Source organism: Mus musculus, chromosome 4 (genome assembly GCF_000001635.26).
Source record: "Mus musculus strain C57BL/6J chromosome 4, GRCm38.p6 C57BL/6J".
Lineage (NCBI taxonomy): Eukaryota > Metazoa > Chordata > Mammalia > Rodentia > Muridae > Mus > Mus musculus.
In genome coordinates, this window is record NC_000070.6 from 119456230 (window position 1) to 119464802 (window position 8573).

Genomic DNA, 8573 nt, shown 5'->3' on the forward strand with positions numbered 1-8573 from the left:
CCATCTGTGATGAGGATCCGATGCCCTCTTCTGGTGTGCCTGAAGACAATGATAGTGTACTCACATACATGAAATAAATAAATAAATAAATCTTTAAAAAAACAAACCCTTAAACATAATCATTTCTCCTGCAACATACAAAGTCTTTACAATCTCTGAGCCACATTTACCACCTCACAACTTGTATACTGATATTTAATTTAATTAATCTTAAACCCACAGCCTTATTATTATTTTATAAAGTCCCCATATTCTTAGTTTTCCTGCTTTCTGCCTAGGTTCACATTGCTGATGAATCATTTAGTATTTCCCATAATGAGGTCTCTGAGGGCAAATTCATAGGTTTCCTTTATTAATCTGAAAGTGGGTTTTTTTTTTTTTTTTTTTTTGCTTTTTCGAGACAGGGTTTCTCTGTATAGCCCTGGCTGTCCTGGAATTCACTTTGTAGATCAGGCTGGCCTCGAACTCAGAAATCCGCCTGCCTCTGCCTCCCGAGTGCTGGGATTAAAGGCGTGAGTCATCACCGCCTGGCTGTCTGAAAGTGTTTTTTGTTTGCCATTCTTTTTGGGGTCCTCAGTGAAGATGCGCTTTATCTTCGTGTGTGATATGCTGATACCTAAAACAATCCCAATTCCCAAGAGCTTTGTCAAAGGAGGTTTACTTGACCCCAAAGACTATACCAGGTTAAAAAGATGATACAGGGACTTCATGGCATGGCTAAGTTTCCCAACAGGCCAGCATGTCATTCCATTGCATTAAAATCTTCACAGTGAAAATTCATGTTTTCAAGGGCAGGGCTGAGGTATTACCCTTGAAAGCCCAAAGGCGGCCCGGGGTGGGGTGGGGCATTCTTTCTCTGTTGTAAGCACACACTGGAGGTTACAAATTACATCATGTCTGGGAACCTATGTTTAGCAAAGGCCATTCTGAGGAGGTGACCTGCATTCTTACAATAGTAACACTTTAATTGTACATCCTGGACCGTGCTGTTCCAAAGGGCCTCGGATGACCACAAGTCTCCCCAAATGGCTCCACCACCTCTAAGTCTCACCATGCCCGGCCGCAGCTCCAGGTGCAGATGAGGCAACTCCGTGTTCACAATGACCATGAGGAACGACATCCTGCAGGCCCAGGAGCTCACGTGAAACAAACATTTGGTCAAGAAGTGTTTCAAAAGTGATGCAGCAGCATGATTTGAGTGACAGAATTTGCCTCCGTTTCACTTGATACAATGTCTATGCCAATCTATCAGATCAATGGCAATGGGGTGGAGATTGTATTTCATGTTTGTTCATATTCAAACACAGTTTCAGAGACTGATGAGGTGGGAGTAGTGACTGGTGGATGGCGGTAAAGGCACTTGCCTCCAAACCTGACCACCCGAGTCCTGTCCCCAGGAGCCACACTGTCAAAGGATGGAACTGATTCCTTTACACACACAGCTCCTTGGTGTATGCACCACGGCGTGTGCATGCGCATGCACACGTACACACAATGGATGGGTAAATAAATGTAATTTTAAAAGTTTCAAAATAGCAAATATATAAACAAGCAGCCAGTTATAACTTTTAAAATCATAAAAACAAGGTTATTAACTGAGCCACACTTAAACAGTACCAACATTGTTACTTGCTGGCAAATTTTTGTCAAGGTTTTAGATTTCCCCAAAGATCCTAATAAATAGGGTTGGGAAAAGGGGGAGGTAACAAAAGAGCTCATAGTTTGAAAACTAAATCTCACTACAAGAAACACAGTTGTATGTAAGGGGGCAGCAGGGGCAGATAAGCCAAAAATGACCCCTGGGATTTTTTTTTTTTCTGGTTTGAGCAAGTTGCTGGCATTGTGCACCCAGGAGAAAAGCCCCAGAGAGCAGGGGAAAACCTGTTGGGATACAGTGACTTGGAGATGCTTATGAGACAGAGAGGGGCTGAGAGGTGAGTAACTGGATATTCAGAAAAGGAACCAGAGTTCAAGAGAGAAATTTGATGATTGTCATGTGCATGGTCATGAATACCTTGACAACAGAGATCACGGAGGGATGATGTGTGGAGAAGGAAGAGAAGAAACCCTGAGTGAGGAAACTGAACGCATGATGGAGCAGAGGCAAAGGAGCCCCGGAGGCTGACATGTGGCCTCAGAACTCCCATGATGCCTTGCTTCCATCCAGCTCCCACCTCCCCACTCCCTGTGTTCATTCTACCGCATGGGCTTTATCGTTTTCTCTATACATCTCTATTGTTTTCTGAACCTTGAAAGTAAGTTGCAGATATGGTGCCATTTTAGCCCCCAATATATATTTTATATAAGGAAAAACAAACAAACAAGTGCATTGCCTTGGTCTCACCAGGCAATTGACATAAGTCTGATACTATACAATGAGGACTATAGTCACATATTATCCTAGCTAAGTCTTTGATAACAAGAAACTCCTGGCTGTTGTATTTCTTTGGTCATAGACTTTGGGATCAAGAGGGTATTGCTTCTCAAATGTTCTCTTGCTTTGAGGATTTCAGCCAAGCTAGTCTAAGAAAGAAATATACAAGTTAGACTAAAGATCTGTGTCACTGAGCTAAACTATCCTATGCTTGGTTGAAGAGCACAAGGTGTGGGAGAAACCTATTCTCCGAGTTAGGAAGAGTCTGCAGTGACAGCAGCAGCCAATGGAGAAGCAGTGGGTATCCGTGAGACAGATAGGTGGGAATAGGAGCAGGAAGCTTGGAGGACCCAGAACACCACAGGACACCAGGAATCAAAGGAGAGGCAGTCCCAACATCTTTCAGCTTAGGGCGACTATACCCAGCCCAAAGGTCTTTCCATCGGGCACCACTCTACCCATTTCTGCCAGAGCCACAGACAAGGTGGCCGGGCAGCAATTACTACTCTCTCCTAATACCTCTTGCCATGACAATCCCACTGGCCTATGCCGGAGCTCTGTGGAGTTCTGGATGCCTGGGCTAACCAGAATAAGGACTGAGAATTAATGGTGTCAAGGCATATTGGTAATGTTGCCACATGAGACAACAGCATATGGAAACAGTTTTTGAGATTTTTATTTCTAATTTATGTGCATGAGTATTTGCCTGAGTGTATGTCTGGGTACCATGTACAGTGCCTGTGGAGGCCAGAAGTGGATCCCCTGGGACTGGAGATACTCATGGCTGTGAACCACCAAGTGACTGCTGGGAACCAAACCCAGGTTCCTTGCAAGAGTGGTGGGTGTTCTTACTGATGGAGTCAGCTCTCCAGCACTCCCATCCTTGAAGGAGAGATTCTCTCTTAGTAACTGGAGCTTGGAAACAGTGAGAAGAACGTAGGAAAGAGGGACAGTGTAGCATGTCAGAGTGGATGAACATAGCTCATTCCAGACCCTACAGGGGCAGACATGTGAGAACCACTCCTTAAGTGTATGGCAGACCTCTCCTGCAGCCCCTCTTCTGAGACCCTAGGCCCATCTTGTAAACCGTAATTCGAGAAAGTCACATTCTTTGGTCTTTGTCACTTAGAGTCCACTTGTCCTAGCTACTTTATTCTCTAGTCTGTGCTAGTGACCCCCAGACAACAAGAGCCTCAAAGGAAGACCCTTGTTCAAACAGAGAACTTCCAGAGATGATGTCAGATTAGAAACCTAACTGGAAGACTTGGTGAAAGAAACTCTGGGCAGTAGACACAACCTCTGTCCCTGTAAAAATCAACTGTAGTGTAAAGGAACTTAGCAAGCCAGGTGACATCTCTGTAGGGAAGCAAGAGAAGTTGTGGGGAATCCCATTAGGTTAAGTCTTAACAAACACCTCCAGGGAGGTCATCGAGTCCCCACACACTTGTGCTGCAGGGCAGCGTGACTGCTGAGGACTGCACACATGGTTGGTGGTGAAATCCCAGAGCTGGAGACTCTGAAGCAGATCATGGTAGCTATGCCTGAAGTCAGTAGAAACCTCTAGACTACGGGGGCCACCGTCTCGTCTCCTTCACAACACTGACACTGGCAAACTCCCAGGGGAAGAGATCCAGCAAAGCCTGGGGCTGGCTGGTCCAATGGCCTCTACACTTCCATGGGCAGAGAGTAAGGGGGCTGACATTGGGATTGGGGCAGGCTTAGTGGAGAACTGCAGCAAGGGCTACCTCCACCTCCTCCCCAGGGGTGTAGTCAAAACAGAGATAGCATCAAAAGGAGGAATAGAGCTACAGTGCTCAACTCAGTACAGTTGTACCAAAAACCACATTCCAAAGCTGTCATCACAACTACTTGTAACTCCAGGGGATCTGATGCCCTCTTCTGGCTTCTGTGAGCACTACACTCACATGACAGTCATTCACCCACATGGCATTCATTCGCTCAGATTATATACATATACATAAAGGAAAATATAATTTTTCTTAAAAAAATAAGTATGAAAAGGAAAGAAAGGTCGCTGACAGCGTTTGGGGTGAAGGTGTCTTTGGCTTCAGCGGCTGACGCTCACCCTGACTCTCACCTTGGCTTGAATTCCTGATCTGCCTGCTGCTGCTGGGAATAGCCTTAGTCCAGGGACTTGAGGCCTGTCACCCTGGACAGTCCTATCACAGCTCTTTATCCAAGAAGCCTCTTGAAAGGTTAGGCAAGAGCAGCCGTGATGGTCCCACTGGCCAGTCAGAGCTCTTCGGGTGGATGCAGAGTCTCTCAATCCCGGAAGACTCCTGTCTGCACCAGGCTGCCATTTAAAACAGCTTTTAAGTCTCCCACGTGGTTTGAATTGTAATTGGCGAGTCAGTGCAGGAGAGCGTGGCAGGCGGCCCAGACAAGCTCTCACCATCTGCAACAGTGTTTTCCCCCATCAACTTGACAACAGGGAGCTGTTACAATTCAGACAACACTCTGGGTTTGAAAGGAAAATTATGGTTTTTTCAGAATGCAGCTGGTGCGCCAGTGAATAGGATGGCGTCTCTCTGAAGCATCCCCCTCATTTTATGATATGAAAATAATAAAATGGAGATTCAGCATGTGACTCTTACTTAAACGGATGTCCAAAAGCCACAGCGCACAAAGGCGAGTGAAGCATTCTGGTCCGCAGTAATAATCTTAATAAGAAAGCAAAGAAGAGCAAGTCATTTTAAACTGATTTCTTCCCTTTTGGGGGAGTTAACTTTGTTGTCGCTGTAAAATCGGCTTGCAAATGAGCTCTTTGGCTTTCCAGTTAACGTCTGTTATTTCTTTACAGCACACTCTGTTTACCAGTTGTGCGGGGGAAACCCACAGTGGACTCTCCCCAAGGGAGCTTAGCCTAGGTGTTTCCCATAGGGGAGACTGAGTCTCATAATCACTCCCAAATTTCCCAGGCAAAGGAAACAGATTTTTTTTTCTCCATGTGAAAAAAAGAAGCTAGGCAGAATTAGCAGAAAGCCATGTTGGCAAGTAGTCTGCCTGAATTCAAAAGGATCACGCAAGCTTCTCCAGGTCACTGGCTTCCAGGAAAGCCTTCACACACCCTACCTCCCCAGAGCTGAGGCCTTCCTGAGCTTGTACGTGTTTTCCTTCTCCCGTCACCCAGTGGCACTGCTGTGCTGACCCTTGAAGGATACAAACTTCATCTGTGGTGTTTGCCCATCGTTGTGGTACAGAAACCTCTACCGCAGTGGATTCCAAGCTACCCAGTGTGACATCACTGCACCGTGAGGTAGGGAAGGGATACGGACTGGCATCCTATTAGGTCATAGTCCCATCTCACAAATACAAATAACCCAAGAATGCAAAAGACCAGGGAAGGAACTGTGAGATTTTGAGGTTCTTCCTCCTCTTCCTCCTCCTCTTCTTCCTCCTCCTCTTCTCCTGCTCTCCTCCTCCTCTTCTTTCTCATTGGTTTGTTTTCGAGATAGGGTGTCCCTGTGCATTCCTGCCTGGTCTGGAACTTACTATATAGACCAGGCTAGCCTTGAACTCACTGAGATCTGCTTGCCTTTGCTCTGGGTCCTGGGATTAAGTTTAAATTTTGAGTGTTTAGCCGGGCGTGGTGGCACATGCCTTTAATCCCAGCACTCGGGAGGCAGAGGCAGGCGGATCTCTGAGTCTACAGAGTGAGTTCCAGGACAGCCAGGGCTACACAGAGAAACCCTGTCTCGAAAAAAACCAAAAAAAAAAAAAAGGTTTTGAGTGTTTGCTTATTAAACTCAAGCCAGGGTTTTCATCAATTTCTGCCATTGGATGTAGCCCAGGGTGACCTAGAATGCTTAGTCCGGTTGTCTCTTTCTGGGTGCTGGGATCACAGGTGTGGGCTGTCTGGTTTTCTCCACTGCTGGGGATTGAACTCAGGGCTTCACGTATGCTATGTGGGCATTTTAATTACCAACAGAACCACAACAAACTCAGCCTCTATATGAAACATATTGTAGTCACAGACTTACCCAATTTGATCATATCTGGTGACTGTGCTTAGTAACCACCTCACAAGACTCTTGAGTAAGAAGTACCCGCTCTTGTGGGCCAGGACTGGCCAGCTCTCCCATATTTCTGCTCTCTGGGAACTTCCAGGTAAGGCTAGACACAGGAGGCACCTGGCTAGTCTTGCCTTCACAAAAACCTTACCAGTTCTCCGGTCATTCAGGGTCCCTCATCCTCCCTTTATAATAAACCAGATCTTCTTCTACATAGGAGATTCTGGGAGTCAGCAGTGGTTTAGTCTGCTCTGTCTGTTGGTTCCATCTGACCTCAGGCTGTCTTCCCCGCCAAGTCCAGATGGCATTACTGTACTATCAGCTTTCTCGGCTTGGCCCCTCCCCCTCCCACAGTCCTCTCCCCCTCTGTTTGACAGGTTTAATGCAACTCCCTGGCACCTCCTCCCGTCCATGTGATGCAAAGCCAGCAAGTCATAGGACGGAAGAGCCAAGAAAACCAGGTGCTAAATCATGCAAGGTCAGGCTTCCCGGCAGCTCCCAGCTCCCCAGTGTCCCAGGCAGCTTTTCTTCCATGATTTTCCTAAGCCATATACATCCCCCATGGCTTGCATTGATATCCTGCAGAATCTCAAGGATGGATGGAACCTTCCAGAGACATTAAGCCAAACAACAGTCTGCTCTTGCAGCCATTCCCCCTTTGCCCCCCTCTCTCTCCCAGCTGTAGAGCTGCTGTGTGCCAGCTTTTATCCCTTGGCACTCAGCCATGATCCTGGGAAGGCACTGCTTACGAAAGCCAGGCCTGTGGTAAAGTGTTTCCCTTTAAGATGGTGTTTATTGCTCCTACTTATAGCTGACAAAAGATTCGATAAGGTGTGGTGGTTGTGCCTTGGGTCACACAAGTTATCTGGATTGAACCAGATCTGACTCACATTGGTACCATTCACTTTAGTCTGCGTCACCATCCGTAAGTGCACCCAAGAGCTAGAAGTACAAATGGTTGCTATGATACCAACCAAGTCAGTACAGTGAGAATAAAGTGTGCCACCTTCAGAGGTGGCGTTCAGGTGCCCCGTGGGGAGGGAGATGACTATGTTGAACAAAATCCCTTTGAAAGCCACCACAATTTAAGGTGAAATGGTGACAGGAATCAAGGTCAGAGAAAGGATGGCTATGTATGGGAGCGTGAAAAGACTTGTTCCGGGGAATGAAGACAAGTGGTACATGAAAGAAGGGGGGATGGAGTCCTGTGCTGTCTGGGAGAACATTCTGCGTGTTGCCAAACCTGCACTGCTGCAGCCTCTGATGGCCCCTCCCACATCACTTACACACACACACACACACACACACACACACACACTCGCACATATACCCCTTTAAATGTTGCCAAGCTAAGAAATGTAGGAAGGAACAAAGCTTTATATCTTAATGGACACAGTGCGGGGACAAAACAACACCGTCTCAAAGAGAGGTAGCAGGTGCTGCCAAAACACAAGGCCTTTAGAAACCACAGAAATTCCAGGGCTCAGAATAGAAGCCCAGTTTCCAAACCCATCTGGTTCTCATGGGGCAGTTGCCCACTGACGTTGGGCTAGATCAGGAAGGTGGCTGTGTACGGAGGCTTTGGAGGCATAGCCTTGCCGGAGGAAGTGTGTCACTTGGGGTGGGCCTTGAGGTTTCATTTTGAGTATGTTCCGCTTCCTGTCTGCAGTTCCAGGTGTGACTTTTCATCTGCTCGCTGCCAAGCTTCCCTGCTGTGACGGTCCCTCAGGAGCCAGAAGCCCCAAATAAACTCCTCCTTCTCTAAGTTGCGTTGGTCATGATGTTTTATCACAACAATATAAAAGTAACTAAGGCATCTCGTAAGGCAGTGATCTATATGAACCTGGAATTCCTAAGCCAATGGCAATGCCAGGAGTTTTGTTTTTTCCTTTTTTTTCAATAACTCTTTTGTGCATTTTATTTCTATGTGTATGGATGTTTTGTCTGCATGTATATGTGTGCACCACATGCATGCCTGGTGCCTGCTGAAGAGGATCTCCTGGAACTGGAGTTATAGATAGTTGTAAGATACCATGTGGGTGCTGAGAAATGGATCCTGTGTCTTTTGGAAGAGCAGCCACTGCTCTTAACTACCTACCTCTCCAGCCACACCACTAGGTTTTCTGTCAGGATCTAAGAACATGAACTTTGAGGGTGGTGACAAATAG